Source organism: Coenobita brevimanus, chromosome 26, assembly GCF_032717465.1.
Source record: "Coenobita brevimanus isolate Jiangsu-jjx chromosome 26, ASM3271746v2, whole genome shotgun sequence".
In the NCBI taxonomy this organism is placed as follows: domain Eukaryota; kingdom Metazoa; phylum Arthropoda; class Malacostraca; order Decapoda; family Coenobitidae; genus Coenobita; species Coenobita brevimanus.
In genome coordinates, this window is record NC_136979.1 from 33,783,876 (window position 1) to 33,804,644 (window position 20,769).

Sequence of the window (20,769 nt, forward strand, 5' to 3'; positions counted from 1 at the left end):
GGGTGATCCTTACACACACAAACACACACACACACACACACACACACACACACAGGCATCCGGGAGAAGAGGGGAGGGGAGGGGAGTAGAGGAATAGGGAGGGGAAGGGAGGAGAGGGATAGGGAGGGGAGGGGAGGGGAGGAGAGGGGGAAAAGGGAAAAAATGAGATAGAATAGAGAAAGGAGGACAGGAAGGGGAGGGGAGGGAAGGGGAGGGAAGGTGAGAGAGGGGGCAGGGAGAGGAGAGGAGGAGAGGAGAGGAGAGGAGAGGAGGGGGGAGGAAAAAAAATAAGATAGAGGAAAACTGAAGAGAGGTAGGGGAAAGGAAGGGAAGGGGGAGGATAGGAAAGGGGAGAAGGGAGGGGGAAGGAAAGGGAAGGGAAGTGAACGGAAGACGGGAAGGCAAAAGGAAGAAAGGGAAGGGAAACGGAAAGAGAAGAGAGAGAGAGAGAGAGAGAGAGAGAGAGAGAGAGAGAGAGAACTGGAAAACAAAATATGGAGAAAGCGGGAGCAAAAAGTGAGATAATAAAGAAGACCATAAAAGAGAAACAGAAAAGTACATGAGAGAAACTGCGCATAAATGAGAGAGAGAGAGAGAGAGAGAGAGAGACACACACACACACACACACACACACACACACACACAAACCACACAACTCTCGCGGTCCACATCAAGCGTTCAAGCCTTAAAATCAGCAGAAGGACTTATCCCTTAAAATTAAAGATACTTAAAAATAGGACAGCAATAAACCCGACTCTCCCCCACCCTCCAGTCCCTCCGACTAAACAGGAAAATGGAGACATAACAAGGAAATTATATTGAAAAGGCAGAATTGGTACTGTTACATAGCCTATGATTTCATCATCCTTTGTGTAATTTTAACGCACAGTATGCTGCATGTTTGATCACGAGCGTGTTCTGCCTCAGTCCCCCCCTTCTACCGTTATAGTAGAGTAAGTCGTCCTTTCTGTTATTCAGTGCGGGATTGTCGACCGTTTGTCCCCATCGCTTCATTTGCGCGTCCTTATTACAAGTTGTATCAGGCTCTGCTGGCCCCTATATAATGAGCTCAGTCTCTGCATCATTGCCACTTAGATCTGCTCCTCATTTTGTTCACATCTCTGTCCTCCCCTGTACAGATATTATTATTGTGAGTGCTCAAGAAATCTCCAAACATCTAGCAGCTGTGTGTAATTTGAGTATTACTGTTATTGCATTTTTTCTTGTACTGTATAGCATAAGTTTAATTTGTAGGCCTAGTGAAGTTTTTGTAATTCATGTAGGGTTCTTTATGTCAGTCATTTTTTATAATAGTTTGTATCTGTAATTATTTATCTGGCATTCACTGAGTATTATCTGGTATCTCATTTTATCAGGGCTGACTTAGATAACTTTACTCTTGCTAACTTTACGGGACAGTAGTGACTCTTCGTATTCTCACTTAAAGTGTACATTATCTTTCTCTGTTCCGTAACAGTACTAAAAATGAAGCTGCTATTAATATAAGGGCAATTAGAGAGTATTTTTAATGACCTTGACCTTGACCTTGACCTCTGACCTATCGCCCCAAATTTAATTATTTTCTCCTGATGACCCTCAATTAAATTTTAAATATGGTAAAATTTCATACAACAGGTTTTTCTTATGATGCTGCTAGGGAGAGAGAGAGAGAGAGAGAGAGAGAGAGAGAGAGAGAGAGAGTAAAGTGGTTAAAGAAAGAGAGGGAGTAATAAAGTAAAGGAGAGAGTGGAGGAGGAGAGGGGAGCACTATGATGAGGCAGAGGGATGGAATGAAGGAGGAGTATGAGTATGAAAGGGAAGAGAAGAGAATGAGATAGGGAAGGGAAGGAAGTGGGAGCAGGAGGGAAGAGAGTGAGAGAGGGAGGGAAGGGATGTAAGAGAGAGAGGGAAGGGAAGGGATGTAAGAGCAGGAGGGAAGGGAAGGACGTGATAGAGAGAGGGCAAAGACAAAAGGAGGGGGAGGGATGAGAGAGGAAGGAGAAGGAAAAAAAAGAGATGAGAGGCACAAAGAGAGAGAGAGAGAGAGAGAGAGAGAGAGAGAGAGAGAGAGAGAGAGAGAGAGGAAGAGGAAGGGAGCGAAAAGGATAGGAATAATAAAAAACTATGACGTAGAGGTTGGAAGTGAGATGGAGTGGGGGACAGATGGAAGGGAGTAAAGAACGAAGGCAGTAAAGCAGTAAGGGAGTGGGAGGGAGTAGAGTAGGAAGGGAGAGAGAGGAAGTGGGAGGGAGCAGAATAGCAGGGAGAAGGAAGAAGGGCAATAAAGAAGGAAGAAGATGACGTAATGTGGAGAAGGAATGAGTAAGGAAGGGAGGGAGGGAGAGAGTTAAAAAAAAAAAAAAGGTATAAGTGAAAGAAGAAGTAAAGAAGGGAGATTATGAGTAAGGGAGGGAGCGGAAGGGCAAGGGAATAATGAAGGGAGGATATGAGTGAGTGACTGAGACGAGAAAGGAAGGGAGAGAATGAGTAAGGATGGGAGAGGAATGGGTAAGAAAGCAACGAAGGGAGAGTATAAGTGAGGGAAGTGTGGATGAGGAGGAGACGAGAGTAAAGAAGGAAGGGTATGACTGAGGGGAGGGGAGGGGAGGGGAGGGGAGGGGAGGGGAGGGGTGGGGAGGGGAGAGTGAGATAACCATCAAGGTGGCGGGGGTTCACCTGCTGGACTAACGGTGCTACTCCATCCCACTCCCCTCACCGCCCCTCCCCCTCTCTCCCCTCACCTCCCACACATACCCTCCCCTTCCTCCCCTCGGTGCTATGACCCCCTCCTTCCCTCCGTCGGTACTACACCCCCTCCCTCTCCCCCAGCATCCCCTCTCCCTGCACTTCTTCCCCTCGGTACTCTCCCTTCCCCTCTCCCTCCTTCAGTATTTACCCCTCCCCTCCCATCGCACACATCATCCCCTCCCTCAGTATTACTCCCTCCCCTCCCCTCCCCTCCCCTCCTATACTTCATACTCCTCCCTCCCCTCCCCACCCCTCCTATACTTCATACTCCTCCCTCCCCCTCCCCCTCTTCAATAACCCTCCCCCTTCCTTCGGTACTGTGCTCCCCCTTACTCTGTACTCTTCCCCTCCCCCTCCCTCAGTCCCTAGATACTCATTCCGCTCGGTACTGTTTCCCCCCCCTCTCTCTCTCCCCCTCCCCCTCCGTAGGCCCCTGTTCCTTCCCTCCTTCACATCTCACCCCCTCTCCCCTCGGCACTATGCTCCCTTCCTCCCCTCCCTCACCTTCTCTCTCTCTCTCTCCTAACATCATCATTACTACAACTACCGCCATCAAAGTACCTTCCATAACTATCACTACCACAATTACAACTATCATCCCCATCTCCACAACCACCACTACCACAACTACCAACATCTCCACATCCATCACTACCACAACTACCACCACCACCATCATCTCCACAACCACAACTACCAACATCACATCCATCACTACCACAATTACCACCACCACCATTCTCACAACCACACTACCACAACAACCAGCATCTCCGCAACCACCACAACTACAACTACCATCATCCTCACATAACCCAGATAAAATATTCCTTAGTATAATGACGCTCTCTCTCTCTCTCTCAGTATATCTCATCTGGAGAGAGAGAGAGAGAGAGAGAGAGAGAGAGAGAGAGAGAGAGAGAGAGAGAGAATGAAGGAGGGAAATAGGACAGAATATGGGATAAGGAGGAACAGGAAAGGATGCGGATAGGAAGAAAGAGGAGGGAGGGGGGAAGGGATAAGGAGGGGGAAAGAGGGAGGGATGAAGAAGGGGTAGGGAGGAATGAGGAGGGGGAAGGAGGGAGGAAATGATGAGAAAGAGGAGGGGAGGAAGAGAGCTGAGATGAGATGTGGGGAAGAAGGAAGAGATGAGGAAAGGGGAAGATGGAGGGGATTAGGGAGGGGGAGGAAGAGATGATGATGATGAGGGGTAGGAAGGGAAAAGGAAGGGATATGTGAGAGGAGGGAGGGAGGGAGGGAGGGAGGGAGGGAGGGAGGGATAAGAAGCTGGAGGGGAGGAGAAATTCTGGTGGGAGATGATATAGCAGTGAAGAGGGGAGGGGAGGGGAGGGGAGGGGAGGGGAGGGGAGGGAAGGGGGAAGGAGGTAGTAGAAAGAGGTGAGAGGTTAAGAGGTGAATCAGGAACTGTAGTCTTTCTCTCCCACCATCCCTCCCTTCTCTCATTCCTCCCTTCCTCCTTTTCTCCCTCCTTCCCTCCCTTCCTTTCTCCTTTTCTCCCTCGCTCCCTCTCTGCTTCCTTCACTCCTTCCCACTTCTACCGTCACTTTCCTTCTCTTTCTCTCCCTCCCTCCCTCTTCTCCTTCCCTCCTTCGCCTTCCCTACGTCCTTTCCTTCACCCATTTCCTTCTCCCCATTTATCCCATCTTCATCCTTGTCTCCCTTCCTCCATCTCTTCCTTCTCTCCCTCTCTCTCCTTCCTTCCTTCCCTCCCTCCTTTTCTCTCTTCCTCTCCATTTCTTCCGTTGGCTAAAATACTATAAAGAATGCGTCATCGAGCTGAAGGGTCTCTCTCTCTCTCTCTCTCTCTCTCTCTCTCGGGGTGATGGAGAAAGAATAAATATGAAGGCTGGAGGAAAGGAATGCGGCACGTAAGGAGTGACGGATGGAGGCAAGGTAAACTGAGAGAGAGAGAGAGAGAGAGAGAGAGAGAGAGAGAGAGAGAGAGAGAGAGAGGTGGGTAGGGGAAGGAAGAATGGAGGGAGGGAGGGAGCGGGAGAGGGAGGGATAGGGAGAGAGCAAGGGGAAGGGGGAGGGAGAATGCTCGCGTGTGGCTGTGATGGGTACGAATTGAGAGGGGAGGGAGAGAGAGAGAGAGAGAGAGAGAGAGAGAGAGAGAGAGAGAGATTGAAACAGTGAAAGGAATGATTGAGCAAGGAAGCAAACAGAGAAAAGAAAGACAGATAACAAATGAGATAAAAGGGAGGAAGAAGAGAGGTAGACAGGGAGGGAGGAAGGGAGAGAAGTAGATTACAGAGGGAGGGAGAGGCGGAAATACGGAGGGAAGGAGAGAAGTAGGTATAGATGGATGGATGGACAGAGAGAAACGGAGGGAGGGAGGGAGGGAACGGTGAGGGGAGGTAATGGATAGGGAGGAAGGGAAGAAGGAGGGAGGGAGGGATGAGTGAGAAAGGTGTGAGAGAGGGAAGAAGGTAGAGAGGGAGAAAGGGAGGAAAGGAGGGAGGCTAACGAAAAAGGGAGTAAAGCAGGTGGTGGAGAGAGAGAGAGAGAGAGAGAGAGAGAGAGAGAGAGAGAGAGAGAGAGAGAGAGAGAGAGAGACAGACAGACAGACAGACAGAGAGAGAGAGGAACGAAGGGAAAGAGGATGATATAAAGGAAGGGAGGTGTATAAAGGAGGGAGAAAGGGAGGGAAGAAGGGGGGAGGGAGAGCACAAGGAAATATGGAGAAATCTTCCCTCCATTACTCACACTCAGCCTCTCTCTCCCTCCTCCCTCATCTTCCTCTTCTCTCTCAGTCTCTTCTTCTCTCTTCTCCCTCTCTTCCCCCTTGCCTCTTTCCGTTCTCTCTTTTCTCTCTTCCTCTTTCCTGGCGTCCCACATCCTCCTCTCTCCTCCCTTTCCTCTCCTTTTTTTTTTTTTTAAATTTCTTATCCTTTTCCTTCATTTTTCTTGCTATCCTTATTTCCTCGTTCGTTCATCTTTCTTTTCACCTTCTTATTTTCCCTCTTTCTCATTCCTTCCTTCCTTGTGCCTCTTCCATCTATCCTTCGCTTCCTTGCCACTCTCTCTCACTGTTCCTCTCTCCCCTTCCTTCCTTCCATCATCTCCATCCCATCATTTTGTTGCTTCCCTTTCCCTCCTCCTTCTCTCTTTCCTTCCTTCATTTTTTTCCTTTTCTTCCACCCGCATTTCTCTTCTTGTCCTCCCTCCTTCCTCGTCTCCCTTCCCTTTCCCCCCTTCCTTCTCCCCCTCCCCTCCATCCCTCCCTATGTGCCCCTCCCTGTCATCCTTCCTGCCTACCTACATTCTCATCTGTCAATTTGTTTCCTTCTTTCTCTCCACAATCTTCCCATTCCCCATGTCTCTTTAGGGTGGAAGAACAAGGAAAAAGGAAGGAAAGAAGGACGGAGAAGAAGACGGAGAAAAGGAAGGAAAGAGGGATAGAAAGAAGGAAGGAAAGTAGGATGGAAGGAAGAAAAAGTTGGAGAAAAGAAAGACGAAATTTGATAGAGAGAGAGAGAGAGAGAGAGAGAGAGAGAAACAGGAGTCAACAGGACAGGACACCTTTCCCTTAAAAAAAAAAAAAAAAAAAAAAAATGGTACTGAACAGAATTTAATTAACCACTTCATTCCGATTACCTTCTTCACTTTTTTCTCTTGCTAATTACAGACGATTTTGCTCAGGTGCTTTTTTGAATCCAGGTGAGATTTTTTCGAACTGGGGGGGGGGTTATATACAGCCTTCACTAACCCCTTCAGTACGAGATTTTTTCCCAGGTAGAATAAAATCGCATACAGGTAGCCAAAATATACTGAAAAAAATCGTCCACGTGTTAATTACCTTTTTTTTTTTAATGCAAAGAAGAAACCAAAGGCCAGAAGGAGTTGCTTTTCTGATAACCCCTTCAATCTGGTGATATGTTATGATTATTTTTTCTTGCTACCCGCAGACGATTTTTCTCAGGTATGGGGAGAAATTTAGCAGCGAAGAGGAATATAAAGTTTGTATCTAACCCCCTCAAAATCGCTAAAAATCCCCACAGCTAATAATAATAATAATAATAATAATAGTAATAAAATAAAAAACAATAGTAATAACAATAACAACAATAACAGTAATAACAACAATAATAATAATAACAAATAAAACGCTGCCAGGAGATAGTTAGAACCATTAATGTTAGTATTATTAAGGCAGTTACTATGGATTATTATTAAAAACAGTTATTATTTATTCCAGTTATTATTTAAAGCAATTACTATGGCCTTCTTATTGACCTCCATACCTCCTTATTAGAGCTTGCCGTGTCTGGGATTATTTGGGCAGGGATGCAAACATAACTCCTAGACGTCCCTAGTGTGTGTGTGTGTGTGTGTGTGTGTGTGTGTGTGTGTGTGTGTGTGTGTGTGTGTGTGTGTGTGTGTGTTTTCCCTCAGTCTTGCTATCTCTTTTTCACCCTCCACTGCACTCTTTCCAGTTCTCCAACATCGTTTCCGTAATGGCGTCCAAAAGTGAAAAAAGAAAAAGAAAAAAAAATCAAGAGTGGCCAAACCAAAGAATTATACAAGATGAGAATGCTATTTTTTTTTTTTTTCCACATATTCACCTGCTCTACCTATGAACTGAATTAATTTTTTTGCCTTTACTACCTGTGTCAAAGGTAAGCTTGTTTTTAAATGAATTACTTTTATCTATATATTTTTTTTTTTTTGCATCATATTTCACGTGCTGGATATTACTCATTGTGTGTCTAGTTCTTATATTCCTCTGATTTTTTTTTCTTTTCATTATATAGTATTGAAATTAAATAGCCACGTTTCAATATCATTTTTTTTATATAGTTACGAAGTTTGGATATCTTATAGCATCCCCTCCATCACCATTCCTTATATGCATGAGAAACACAGTAGGATCTAACACTGAACCCTGTGGCACTCCAATCCCAAGATTCAACCATTCTGTTCCTTATGATCCTTTCTGTCACTTATGATCCTTTACTTACGTCACTTTGTTTACATCAAGACGATTATCGCGTCACCAGAACACCTATCAGTAAAACAATGCGTCTTTAATTTCTTAGTGTTTTTCGTCGGGCACTTTATGGAACGCTTAAAAAAATCAGGAAAAATAATGCCGACGGATTTTTATTTCATAGTAAAAAAAAAAAAAAAAAAACTAGGCCACTGATTTTTTTTTTTTTTTTTTTTTGAGAGAGAGAGAGAGAGAGAGAGAATCTTCAATGGGATGGCTTTATATTATTTAGTGTGGGACAAAAAAAAGGGAGGGTGAGATAGGGAGGAGGGAAAGGAACAATGACGGAATAGAAAAGGAGAGATATGGGCAAATAAGGGGAAGAGAGGGGAATGGAGAGGGGAAAAAGAAAGGGAGAGAGAAAAATGAGGGAGAGGAAGAGAAGGCGAAAGGGAGTGAATATGTTATGGGAAAAGGATGTGAAAGGAAAAGGGGAAAGGAAGTGAAAGGAAATGGGATATAAATGTTAGGAGGAGGAGAAGAAGGGAGAAAAATGGGAGGAAAGAGGAAAGGGAAGAGGAGATGGCAAATGAATGGAAAGAAAAAAGGAAGGGTGGAAAAAAAAAAAGTGAGAGAAGGGAGAGGAGTGGGTTGGAAGGAGACACAAAGGGAGAAGAGGACAGGAATAAATATGAAAAAGGACGAAAAGGCGGAAAAAAAAAAAATGCACCGTAGTATTAGCAAAGGAACTCTGAAATTGAGAGGTGGGTTTGTCAGGAGAATGAACAAGAAAGAATGATAATGACAGTGAATGATGCAAGAGTGGAGGGAGTAGGATGGAGGAATAGGAGGATGGATAGTATGAAGCAAGGAGGATGCAGGGAAGTCGAGAATGATATATGGATGGCGAGAAGAATGAAAGGAGGAATGGAGAAAAGGAGGAAGTTGGAGGATGAGGGAAGAGGGAGAGGAGGATAAAAGAAAGCAAACAGCAATAGTCCTACTGTTCCTTTTGAGGTTATTTGTACGAAAAAAAGGAGGATAACTACAATATCTGCTCCAGGAGTTAAAATAATGATAACAATCCCAAGCAGGTTCCCGTATCCACGAATCCGTCCACCCAAAGCCGGCAGAAAAAAGTGAGAAGGACCATGCGCAAGAAAAACTGTCTAGGAAATTTTACAGGATGGGGTGAATTGAATACCATACTCTATACTCAACACGATCAACATTTACGAGAAGCAACACAGCAACATCAAGAGCATTACGGTGTTGCGCTGTTGCTCTCTCTTCCATGACTGCAACAAAGGGAAAGGAAGAAAAAAGATTGGATAGTCTGTACGAATTAACAGAGAATGTATCTAAAAATCTATCTATCTGTCCATCTATCTATCTATTTATCTATCTATCTAGCAGTTAGAATTAGATACAAACGACTTTATTGTTCCATCAGCATCACACTCCACTGCACAGCGAGGTAAGTTGTTCCATATATATTCAAAATCCAGTTGAAAAAAAAAAAAAGGGAGGACGAAAGGAGAAAGGGATGGAAAAATACAATGGGGAATGAAATAAGAGAGAGGAAAGAGAATGGCTAATGTCAAGAGGGAGGGAGGGAGGGAGGGAGGGAGAGAGAGAATGACACAGGGAGGGAGGGAGGGAGGGAGGGATGAAGCAAGAGTGACTTACTGCTGTTTGTTTCATCTCCTGTAAATATCAGACTTTCTCCCTGCCTCCCCCTCCCTGCTCTCCCTTCCTCCCTCCCTCCCTCCTTTTCTTCTTTCCTGCCTCACTCCTCTTCCCTACTTCCTTCCATGCCAACTTCCATCCTCTCCCTTCCTTTTTTCCTTCCTTCTTCCTTCCCCTCTCTTTCATTTGCTCCTTCCTCCTTCCTTCTCTTTCTTCTTCCCTTCATTTCCTGAGTTTTTCTATCTCTTTCTTTAGCCCTTTACTCCCACTCTTTACCTCTCTCCCTTCTTCCATTTCTTGTCTCTCTTCTTTTCCCTCCTTCTTCCTTCCCTTCCATCTTCCCTCCAACTCCTGCTTTTTCCCTCCTTTCCCCTTCGTTCCTCTCTCTCTCTCTCTCTCTCTCTAAGTCTTCCATGCCATATCCTTTGTCTCCCTCCTTTTTCCTCCTCCTCCTCCCTGTCTTATATCCCTTCCCTTCCTTCTATTTCCTTCGCGTCTTTCCTCGCCTTATTTCCTTATGTATTTCCCTCTTTCTTCTCTTTCTCTTTTTTTGACTGCTCTTCTGTTTGTCCTTTCATCTTATTTACTTTTATTCCCTTTCTCTCTCTCTCTCTCTCTCTCTCTCTCTCTCTCTCACACACACACACACACACCTTACCTTCCCCCTTTTCTTCGTTCTTCAATGTCTTTATTTCTTCCCTCCCTCTCTTTCTTCCCTCTGTTCCCCCTTCCCTCCCTTCCTCCTCCCTCTATGCGCAACTTTTTCCTCCTTTCTTTCCCGCCCCGTTCTCTCTTAATGGAAGGAAGGAAGGAAGGAAGGAGGGCAAGAGGTAGGAGGTAGGGAGGGAGGTGATTAGTGAGAGAGAGAGAGAGAGAGAGAGAGAGAGAGAGAGAGAGAGAGAGAGAGAGAGAGATAACAAGGCTTCTGATGTGAAAACCGGCAGGAAAAAATAAGAACACGAAGAAACCCAATAGAAAACCAACAGATAAAATGGAGAGGAGGTGTGAGTTGGGGGGAGGGCAGCCTAATGGTGGGGAAAGAGGTACCATGGAGGCGATTATTACGGGATTAAGGCTGATAGATAGATAGATAGATAGACAGAAAAAGGGATAGATAGATAGATAGATGGATGATACAGAAATAAAATATGGGTAGATAGATAGATGGATAGATAGACAGATGGGCAGATAGATAGGATAGATAAACAGATAGACAGATAGATAAACAGATAGATACAGCCTTTTTATAGTTCTAAGGCCAAGAAATATACATCAAACTCGAAAAATATATATCAACCAAATAACTCAATTTTGAAAGGTTTAGGTATTCATGATATTTTTCGATACTGCTCTAGTGTGTCTATTCTAAGCTGGCAAAGATCCCTAACCCCCTTCAGCTCAAACTGATGGGCAGGTGGGGTCCGGTAGAGGGTTGATTTTGACTCATAACCAAGGAGACTCAGTTTACAGCTCATAACAAAATGGTTGTTGAATATTATGCATCCACGAGAAATGGGTCAAGTTGTGGGAGTGGCCAAGCTGTGGGCGTGGGCATGTTGTGGGTGTGGTCAAGTTGTGGGCGTGGCCAAGGTGTGGGAGTGGCCAAGTTGTGTGTGTGGCCAAGTTGTGGGAGTGGTCAAGTTGTGGGTGTGGCCAAATTGTGTGTGTGGCTAAGTTGTGGGAGTGGTCAAGTTGTGAGAGTGGTCAAGTTGTGGGAATGGCCAAGTTGTGGGAGTGGTCAAGTTGTGGGAGTGGCCAAGTTGTGGGAGTGGTCAAGTTGTGAGGGTGGTCAAGTTGTGGGAGCGGTCAAGTTGTGGGAGTGGCCAAGTTGTGGGAGTGGCCAAGTTGTGAGAGTGGTCAAGTTGTGAGAGCGGTCAAGTTGTGGGAGCGGTCAAGTTGTGGGAGTGGTCATGTTGTGGGGGTGGCCAAGTTGTGGGAGTGGCCAAGTTGTGGGTTTGGCCAAGCTGTGAGAGTGGCCAAGTTGTGGGAGTGGTCATATTGTGGGAGTGGCCATGTTGTGGGAGTGGCCAAGTTGTGGGAGTGGCCAAGTTGTGGGAGTGGTCATGTTGTGGGAGTGGTCATGTTGTGGGAGTGGCCAAGTTGTGGGAGTGGAAAGTTTCTTGGCTCACACGATACAATATGACTTCAAGACGGCCATAGCTACCACAAGAGGATATAAGAACTGCCATAATAAAGGTGAAATGAATATGGGTAAAGTCCTTCGTAGCGCAGGTAACAGGTAGACAGTCATGGTACCTGAGTGGCGACCCGGAAGTGAGTGAGAGGAAGAGGCACATTGAGAAAAAGATGACGTAAAAATTCGTATATATGCTGGGACTGGATGGAACAGATTAACAGTAGGAAGGTAAGGGTTGGTTAGTCCTGCAGTAGACTTAGTTTGTTGATGATGATGATGATGATGATGATGATGATGATGAGGAGGAGGAGGAGGAACGGAGGGAGGGAGGGAGTCAAAAGGATGAAGAGAATAAGAGATGAAGAGAATAAGAGATGAAGACAAAGGGAAGGTCAGAGTTAAGAAAAGGCAGGATGATATGGGAAGTAAGAGAAAGAAAGATAAAGAACACAAAGGGAAAGTACAAAGGAAAGTAAACTGCAAAAGACCGAGTGATTTTTCCAAGGCAGTTTTTTACAAAGAGTATGACTACGATATCTCATTGTAAGAGCTGAAGATAAGGATAGGAAAGCAAGAAGGAGGGAGTGAGGGAGGAGGGAGGGAGGTCAACGCCCCCTCCCTGAGTGACCTGACCCTTGACCTCTCAGTCACGACACTCCAGGTCACCCTCCCTCCCTCACTCCCTACCCACCTCCCTCGCTCATCCTTGCAATTTCACCCTCCCTCCCTTACTCATTACCTCCCCTCCCTCCTTCCGGCTTGCATACTCCTTCTCCCCTCCCTACCTCTTTTCCTCCCTCCTTCACCCTGGGTTACTTCCTTCCCTCCCTCTCTCATCCATGCATACTACCTCCCTCCCTCCCTTCTTTCACCTTTGTTTCCTTCCTCCCTTCCTTAACCTTGCTTTACTCCTCCCTCTCTTCCTCCCTCACCCCCACTGACTCCCTTCCTCCTTCATCCTTTCTTACTCCTTCCCTCATCTTTGCCTACTCCCTCTCTCCCTCCCTACCCTTGCTTACTCTCTCCCTCCCTCATTCTCGCCTACTCCCTCCTTCCTTCATTCTATCTTTCTTCGATCCTCACACATCTCCTCCTCCTCCTCTTATTTACCTCTTTTCCATCATCTTTACTTCCTTCTCGTATCCCATTTTCTTCCTACTTCTCATTTTTCTTTTCCTCTCTTCCGTACATTCTTCCTTAAACATATCCTTTCTTCTTTTTTCCATATTCTAACGTCCCTGCTCCTTTCCCACTTGTGTTTTTCCATATTTGTTCGTCTACCTTTCTTTTCTCTCCTATTTTCATCCTTGTGTTACTCCCTTTCTTACTCATTTCTCCCTTTTCCCCACCCTTCTTCCTCCTTCCCTCCCTCCCTTCCGAATTTCTCACTTCCTTTGCTTCCCTCCCTTCCTCTTCTCCGTCTCTTTCTGTCTGTCTGCGTCATCCATTTACGTCCTTCCCGCCTCCTTTCATTTGCATATCCATTTCCATTCTATTTCCTCCATCCGTCACCCCTTTTCCCCATCTCTCTCTCTCTCCCTCTCTCTCAAGAAATGGTCAGCTCCTTATAGCCTCTTAGCTGTGGCCTACTTTCAAGACCTCTGCATAATCGTCAGCAGTCAGTCAATCTTAAGTGTAAAGTTTCTAAGTAAAGTATCTAAGCAACAGATTACGACTTAAGCAAAATAACCCCCTCACACTCTTAAAGCAGCCGATTTTCCTAAGACAAAAGGTAATCGCAACATTAATCCATTTTTCTTAAGTGGCAGCGAAAAAGAATTAATGGAAAAAGAAAATGTCAAATGGTCCATATTTTTCTTATCAGCTGAGGATTTCACTAAGATGCTACTGAATGAAGACAATTTGCTACTTACAGTTCAATGTCCTCTGAGGGATTGCTTTTGTTGTCTTGAAATTCACATGGCACTGTAACGAGACTGTAAAGAAAGAAAATGGAACGTTAGACAGCCTTAGTTATGAGGTACGAGTCTCCCTGGTTACTAGCCAAATCGACCCTTCAGTCTGACTACACCTGGCCACCAACTGAACTGAAAGGGATAAAGGGACAGGGAAGATGGATGGGAGGATGGAAGGAGAGAGGGAGGATGTAAGGAAGGAAGGAATGAGGGATGATGGAAGGAAGGAAGGACAGAGGAAGGATGGAAGGAAGGATGGAGAGAAGAATGATGGATGGAAGGAAAAAGTGAGAGAGGATGGAAGGAAGGAAGGAAGGAAGGAGAGGGAGAATGGAAGGAAGGAATGCTGTCAAGATAAACGGAGTACAATAATATTTCTTGTACCTCCTTATTTACCATCTCTATATTTCGTACTAAAATCCATCATCACAATATATTTCTCTCCAAGCTTCTCCCTTTTATAAGTTATTTTATTTCTATCTGATATGGAGCACAGAAATTACCGAAGGGTGTGGAGGGTGGGGGAGAGCATTGCACATTGCTATCCTTTTCTCAAGCTTTTGTAAATAGTGAGTGAGTCTGTTTGTTAATATTAAGGCTCGTAAGGTCTGTGTAGCCTATGTAATATTTCTAGGTAACGGTGTAACTCTCTCTCTCTCTCTCTCTCTCTCTCTCTCTCTCTCTCTCTCTCTCTCATCCATCTCTTCCTTTCCCTGCCCAAAATTTGTTCCCTCCATCTAAAATATCCTCAGATCTCATTACTCTCTCTCCCACTCTCTCTCTCTCTCTCTCTCTCTCTCTCTCTCTCAATTTCAGGGAGGGGAGAGGGAGGAGGGGGGACAGGAAAGGGAGCAAGAAGAAAGAGTTAGTGAGTGAGGAAGGAAGGAAGGATGGGAATAAAAGAAACGAAGGAGAGAGGAAGGAATTATGGAGAGTTACAAGGAAGGAAGGAATGAAGGACATGAGGAGGGAAGGAATGAAGGACAGAATGAAGGAAAGAAGCGAACACAAAGGAAGGCGGGATGGAATGGGATATAGAGGGAAGGATGAGAGGGAAGATGGAATGAAGGAAGGAAGGAATAAGAATGAATGTGTAGGGAGGTATGAAGGATGAAGAGGGAAAACGGAAAAGTGAAGGAAGAGAGAGGGAAACTGAGCATGGAAAAGAACAGAAAAAGAAGAAAGGCGAGTGGAGAGGAGGAAAAAAAAAAATACTGAGAATCATGCAGGAGTAAAAAGAAAAGAAGAGGAAATGGAAAAAAAAAAATAGGAGTAAGAGAGAGAGAGAGAGAGAGGTATAACTTCAAATCAGGGAGATAAGTTTCCCTCCACTCCCTCACTCTCCCTCCACAATGATGATGGGATGGGAAGGAGGGAGGAAAGGAAGGAGGAAGGAAGGAAGGAAGGAAGGATGAAAGAAAAGAGTGACAGGCTGAGTGAAAACGGAATGAATGAAGGAGGGAGGGAAGGAAGGAAGGCAGGAAGAAAGGATGGACGGATGGAAAAACGAATGAAGGAACAGAGAATATGGAGAAAGAATGAATGAATGAATGAAGGAAGAGAAGGAAAAATGAAGGAAAGAACAGTAGATGTGTCCCAAAGTGTTTATATTCAGGGAGAGTTTTGTGTTTAGTGCTCAAGTTATACCGCTCATGGGCGAGGGACTGATCACTCTCCTCTTAAATATCTTGATTAAGTAGCCTAACCCCGGATCCTGTATGGATGGAAGGAAAAGGGGGGTAAGGAAGGAGGAGGGAAGGAAATGGAAAGTGAGAAAGGAGGAGGGAAGGAAAAGGAAAGCGAGGAAGGAGGAGGGAAGGAAAAAGGAGGCGAAGAACGAGGAGGGAACTTGAGAATGAAGGAGGGAGAAGGATGGAAGAAGGCAATATAGAATGCACATAGATGAAGGAATGCAGGAAGGAAGGAAAGAAGGAAGGAAAAAATGAAGGTTGTAAGGAAGAAGGGAGGGAAAAAAAAAGGAAGAAGTGACAGAAAGAACAAAGATGGAGGGCAAGGAGGAAGATGGATGGAAAGGAAGGAAAATAAGGTGAAAAGGAATGTGGAAGGAAGGGGGGGAGGGCAGAAGGATCAAGAAGGGAGGGAAAAAAGAAGAAGGAAGGGAAGGAATAGATTTTGACGAAGAGAAGAAGGATGGGTTAAGGATGAAGGAAAGTTGTAGTGAGGAATAAAGTAGGAAGTAGAGAGATGGAAGAAAGAAAGACTGAAGGGGAGAGAAGGAAGGAAGAAAGAAAGACTGAGAGGTCGGAGGAGTGAGGGAGAGAGAAAAATAATTTATGAAAAGAAGTTTGAACGAGGGAGAAGAAAATAAAGAAAAGAAATGAAATGGAAGAAAGGAAGGAGAAAGGAAGAATGGTGAAGCAAAGGAAGGAAAGACAGGAAAGAGAAAGGAAAGGAAAGGAAAGGAAAGGACAAAAGGAAGGAAGGAAGGAATGAGTGACGCAAAGGAGTAAAAATGAAAATAAATGATGGTAGATTTGGAGAGAATTGGAGGGAAGGAAGAAAGGAAGAAGAGGGAAGGGAGAGAGGAGGAAGAGAGAAGGATGAAAATAGGATAAGCAAGGCAGAGAGTTGTCCCGTCATGTAAGGGGTGAACAGAGACACACACCACACTGATCTTAATGTCCTCTCTTGGCGATTTGGTTTTAATATCAATATGAAAACTGTAATTACTGAAGACGATGAAAGGAGGATAGACAGACGGACCGATAGATAGACTGATAGACAGGTAGGTTGATAGATAAATAGAGACTTTTTATATACTTATACATAGATACATACATACACACTATCTATCTATCTATCTATCTATCTATCTGTGTCTATCTATCTATCTATCCATTGAGAGAGAGAAAGAGAGAGAGAGAGAGAGAGAGAGAGCTTCCTTCATCTCTCCGTCTCTCCTTTCTTCCCTTCATCCTTTCCTCAGCCTCCGTCGTCTTAGTTATCTTTCCCCTCCTTCTCCTTCGATTTCCTTCCCTCTCTCTCTCTCCTTCGTCCGCAGCATCTCCTTTCTCCTCCTCCTCTTCCTCCTATTTTTTTCTTTCTCCTACATATCTTCCTCTTCTCTTGTTTTCCCCTCAATCGTTTTCACTACCTCTCCCCCCCTCTTTTTCTTCCTTCTCCTCCCCTCTCTCTCCTTCCCTTCAATCCTTCTCTTTCTCTCCTCACACACTGTTCCTCTTCTCTATACATCTCTTTCCCTTCCTCCTCCTCTTCTTCCTGTGATCTCTCTCACTCTCTTTTGCTCTCCTCTCCTCTCTCTAGTGCTCCCAGTCTTTCTTCCATTTTTCTGTATTCTGGTAATCCTCTTAACTCTCTCTCTCTCTCTCTCTCTCTCTCTCTCTCTCTCTCTCCTTCTCTCTAATATCTTACTTTACTATAGCTTTTTCTTCTTTTCCTTTTTTGTTTTATCTTTCCCCCATCTTTCTCCTTCTATCTTCCTTTCCTTCAGCACAGTTACATTTTCTCACTTTCTTCTTTCTTTAATTTTCTCCCATCCCTTCCTCTTCAATTCTCTAATCCCCAATTTATTCCGTCTCCCATTTTCTTTCTCTCCTTTCTCCCATTTTCTTTTCCTCATTTCCTCCAAAAATAATTCTTTATATTTCTCTCTGACTTTCGGATCTTTTTTCTTTCACTTATACTTCTCTCTCTCTCTCTTCTCTCTCTCTCCCTCTCTCTTCTTTTCGATACATCTTTTAACTGGGTCCTTCATCTTCCTTCGCATCTCTCTTCCTCCCAACTTCCTTCCTTTTCTCCATTTCATCCTCCTTCTTCACTTGCTCCCTCCCTCCTCCTTCCTTTCATTCTCTCAGTCTGCTCTTTAATCTCTTACTCTTTTCTTTCTCCCCCCCCCCCACTCTCTCTCTCTCTCTACCAGTCTTCTCCCTTCATTCTTCCTTTCTCTCATTCCTTGTTTCCTTCCTTCCTTTTGTTCCTCCTTCTTTCCTTCAGTACATCCTACCCATCTTCCACCTTCTCCATCATTTTCTCTCTCTCTCTCTCCTTCCTTCTCCATCCCATCATTCATGTTTTCCTCTCTTCCTATCATATATACACTCTCTTCCGTATCTCCTCCCTCCTTCCTTCCTTCACTCTCTCCATCTTCCTTCCCTCTTCCCACTTTCCTTCTTCTGATTATATTCTCTTTCCACAAATTCTTACCATCCTCCCTGTCTCCCTCCTTCCTTCCTTCCTCTCTCTCTCCTCCTCCTCCTCCCTGGTTATCGATGCGTTCGGATAAGAGGGACAGTGATAGAGGAGGCCCGGATAAGGGAGGGGGAGGGGGAGGGGAGAATATTGTGATGAAGGTGGGGAGGGAGGGAAGGGAGGAAAAAAATGTAGATGGGAGGGAGGGAGGCGGTAGGTGGGTTGGAGGGAGAGAATTGAAGAAAGGACGTTTGCTGGGAGATGATAGGGAGAGAAGTAGGGAGAAAAAGAAAGGAAGACAGGAAGGGAGGAGAAAAACTGAGGGAGAAAGAAGTGCAAGGGAGAGAGAGAAAGAGAGAGAGAGAGAGAGAGAGAGAGAGTGAAGGGAAGGGAAGGATATGTGTCGGGCGGGAGGAGGGACGTATGAGGGGAAGACACACAAAGACAAATACGAGAGAAAGATAGGGAGGGAAATGGAAGGAGAGAGAGAGAAATTGGGAGGAAAGAGATTGAGAGAAAAAGGGAGAAAGGAAAAAAATGAATGGAGAGACAAAGGAAAGCGAGAGGGATGGATGGATGGATGGAGGGAGGGAAGGAGGGCGGAAGAGTTAGAAGGAAAGGAGGGAAGGGAGATATGGAGTACACTACGGTGGAGGGAAGGAGGGAATGGAGGAAAAAGAAGAGAGAGAGACGGCTAGACTGTAAGGACAAGAGGGAAGAAGGAAGAGACATGGGGAGAGAGAGAGAGAGAGAGAGAGAGAGAGAGAGAGAGAGAGAGAGAGAGGAGGAAGGAAGGGGGGGGGAGGTGGAGAGGAAACCAGGGAAAGAAGAAAGAGAGGAAGGGAAGACGGAAGGAAGATAAAGAGGGCAATAAATAGAGAGAGAGAGAGAGAGAGAGAGAGAGAGAGAGAGAGAGAGGAAGGAAGCGGAAGAGGGAGGAGTGGGAGAGAAGGATGAAAATGAGGGCGAGGAGGAGGAGGAGGAGGAGGAGGCAGGGAGAGAAGGTAGCAATATTTCACTCTTATTACATTCTTCTTCATCATTCCTCCCTCCCACCTCCCTCATTTTTCTTCCTTTCTCCTTCACCTCCACCTCTCTCTCTCTCTCTCTCTCTCGCATTTTCCTTCCTTTCTATAGCCTTCCCTCTCCTTGTCAGTCTCTTGTTTCTTTTTCTCTCCTTCTTTCTCTTATCGATATTTCTCCTCTCACCTTTACCTCTTCAGTCATTCTTATTTTTCTTTTCCTCCACTGATTTCTTCTCTCTAATCTTCTTCCTTCTTCCTCTTCAGTACATTCATCTTCATCTATACCTCTTCCTCTTCTCTCCTCTTCCCTTCCCCTTGGTCGGGTTATCCTCTTCCTCTTCAGTGATATAATTCATCATCATCATCATCATCATCATCATCATTATTATCATCACCTTCATTTTTCTTTCCATATAATTTGCACTTTTTTCCTTCGTTCTTCCCTTCTTTTCTTTCTCCAATTCTTCTTCCTCTTCCTCCTTCTTCCTTCTCCTAAACCCTTCTTTATCTTCCTCTTCCTCTTCATTCTTCCTCTCTTCTATTTTGTACCTCTTCCTATTAATTCTCCTTTCTTCATTCACCTTCCTTCTAATTCCTCAATCCCTTATCTTGCCACCTCCTCCTTCTCCCATTATTCTGTTCTGTCTCTCTGTCTGTTTGTCTGTGTCTGTCTCTTTCCGTATTTTCTGCTTTCTCTCTCTTTACTCCACTTCTTTCCTCGTTTCCTCCAACTCTTTTTAGCACTCCTCACCTCTCTCTCACTCTCTCTCTCTTTTTTTCTTTTTCTTCTTTCTCGTCTTCTCTTTATCACATACTTCCGCCTTTACTTCCTCCTTCTCAGTTGTTCTTTTGACACTTTCTCCTAATCCTCTCGTTTCTCCTCTCCCTCCTCCTCCTCATACTCTTCTCCTCGCTCCTACTCTTTCTCTTCTTCCTTATCAACATCACCATCATCATCATCGTCGTCGTCATTATCATCATCATTAAACTCTCCCTCCCTGGTTTTCTTTTTCTCCTTCCTCCTCCTCCTCCTCCTCCTCCACCTCTCACCAACGTACCCTCCTCCTCCTCCTCCTCCTCCCTCGTTTGTCTTCAGGAGCTGGGAGTAAAAAATAAGAGAGAGAGAGAGAGAGAGAGAGAGAGAGAGAGATTGTACTGTAATATAATAATAATAATAATAATAATCACAATAATAATAATAATAATAATAATAATATGGAGAAGAAACGAAGAGAGGAGGAGGAGGAATGAGGAAGAGGGGAAGCGAAAGAAGGAAGAGGAAGAGGAAGAGGAAGAGGAACGAGCAGAATGAGACGAGGAAGGCAGGGAGGGAAAAAATGACAGGGAGATGAAGAGACGGAGGGAGGAAGGGAGTGGGAACAGAGGTGGTGAGGGGAGGGGAGGGTATGAGAAAGAAGGACGGAGAGAGAGAGAGAGAGAGAGAGAGAGAGAGAGAGAAACATGAGCACAAGCAAACGACAAGGATAGCAACCTCTCTCTCTCTCTTTCATCCGAAATAAAGAGGATAAAGAATGAAAAGAGAAAAGGGGAGAGAGATGGAGGGACCACTGAAGGAAGGAAGGAGGGAAGGAATAAAGGGAGGGAAGGAAGGAAGGAAGGAAGAGGAAGGAAAAATGGAGGAAATGTGAGGAGGGAGGAAGGAAGATAAATTACGATAAAAAGATGGAGGGAAAGTGAAGGAAATTGATGGGAGAAGAAGAATGGAATGAAGAGTGGAAGATGATGGATGGATGGATAGGTGAAGGAAAGAAGGGTTGATTGGATGGATGGATGGAGGGAGGGAAGGTTGGATGTCCGGAAAAAAGACGAAAGGACGGATAGGATGGATGGATGGATGTAGGGTGGATGTACGTATAGATGGATGGATGAAAGATGGAAGGACTAAAGGATGGACGGATGGGTGGATGTACCGAAGGACTGACTGGATGGATGGATGGATGGATGGAAGTAGCGAAGGACTAACTGGACTGCTGACTGGCTGGAGTTAAGATGGTTGTAAGGAGAGAAGGAGAGGGAATGAGGAAGGAGGAATGGAAGGAATGAAGGAGAGTAGGGAAGGAGGAAGGAGGAGAGCAAGGAGCGAGGGGAGGGCATAAGGGGAAGAGGAAGACT